The sequence below is a fragment of the Cygnus atratus genome, chromosome 19 (assembly GCF_013377495.2).
Source record: "Cygnus atratus isolate AKBS03 ecotype Queensland, Australia chromosome 19, CAtr_DNAZoo_HiC_assembly, whole genome shotgun sequence".
Taxonomy (NCBI): domain Eukaryota; kingdom Metazoa; phylum Chordata; class Aves; order Anseriformes; family Anatidae; genus Cygnus; species Cygnus atratus.
Genome location: NC_066380.1, coordinates 4,315,719 through 4,317,418, shown reverse-complemented (window position 1 = coordinate 4,317,418; position 1,700 = coordinate 4,315,719).

Here is a 1,700-nt window from a genome sequence, read left to right as displayed (position 1 = left end):
TGGTGGTATTTTGTTTTATTCTCCAGTTTGTGGTGGGTGTTTGGAAAACAAACTCTGTGCTGGAAACAGTGGTGTCAGGGCTACGAGCCCGCGTGCTGGGTCTGTTCCTGGGGGAAGAAGAGCAGCTCTCAGCCCAGGATGAGGAAACACCACTCTTCTGATAGTCAGAAAAAAGTCCCTGAATTTGGGTCCTTTCTGGGCCATTGCTAGGGGATTTGGGATTCTCTGGGAGTTACGTGTGTGGGTTTATGAACTACAAGATTTTCAGGAGCCTGCAGGCAAAGAGGTTTGATATGGTACCAACAAAAAAGGGGCTCCCCAAGGAGGTGCTTGTTCTGTGTTTCCAGGGGCAGGTCTCACCAAGCATCCCTGCTTTTGGTGCCTGCGCCCCAAGCCCCTGCTCTCTCCCCTGTGCTGCACGGGGATCTCATGGGGGGGAGTTCCTGCACCTTTGTGATGCTTCTGCAAACAGCACCCTGCCTTTGAAGGTGCTGGTACACAAAGATTGGCCTCAAAATCCATGGCAAAGTAGTTTATTTCTTTTTTTTTTTTTCTTTTTTCCTTGATGCCCAAAGTCCTGTACAATAGTTCACCAGGTGAAGGTTAGAGAAAGTCAATCATTTGCTTAGTTTCCAAGCTACACTGGAAGGAGGAAAAAAAAGAAAGGAGGAAAAAAGAAATAAAGGAAGGCTGGAAAGATAAGTACATTCACAAGAAATGCAAAGGATCTGAAGTCTAAATGCATTTAAACAAACTGCAGTGAGCACTGTACAACCTGGCTGTGCTAACTGGAGCAGGGAGATGCTCCCTGGAGCGCAGCCTGGGCAGGACCAAACGCTGGATATTAAACGTGTACAAAACCAAGCCCAGATCCGCCCGCCCCCCCCATCCCAAGAGAAACCCCAAAATGTCAAAGATACTCTGCAAAGACTGACTTGTACCTCAAAAGGTGTGGTGGGGAATTAAAAGCCCTCACAGTTAAAACGTCCGGATAGGCTGCAGGCAGTGCGGGTACGCCGATGGCTGTGGAGTGCCGCCTTTTTTCTTCCCATCCCATCTTTCAAATCGACGCCTGACCCAGAGCACGGCACCAAGGCCATCAGAGTCCATTTGCAGCCCCTGCGCCCTCCACTGCGGCAGGGCGAGCTGTCCCCCGCGTCCAAGGCGATGCTTTTAACCTGAACGCTGCACAGTCTGGGAGCAAGAGGGTACGTTGTAAGACAAATCGTACATGTGGAGGGAGGAATTGAGCCAGCAAGGAGAAAGCGGGGCCCGTGAGCACCCCGTGGACACACCAGTGCAAGGTGTAGGTCCTGCTACCATGGCTGCAGTGATAACAAAACTACTCCTTCGCAGTGTGGCCGGCACCCAGCACCAGCTCTGTGCCCACCACTTGGCTCGTGCAGCCCTGGCTGGATCCAGTGCGGCCAACGGAGCTGGGGCAGAGCTGGTGCCACGGTCCTGGCCAGGGGAAACAGCACGGGGAGAAACACAGAGGTGGCTCTGCCTGAATGTGAAGTGTTCTGACATCCCTGGGAGGGGAGAAAGTGTCGTGGGTGTTCTTGTATTTTTTTTGTAATATTTTTTTTTTTAATTTAAATTTATTTTTAACTTTTAATAGAAAAAAAAGCATGTAAAAATGTGCACGCAGGGGCGTACGCACACATACACGGCCACTCTTGCTCTCCCAGCGCTCAGCT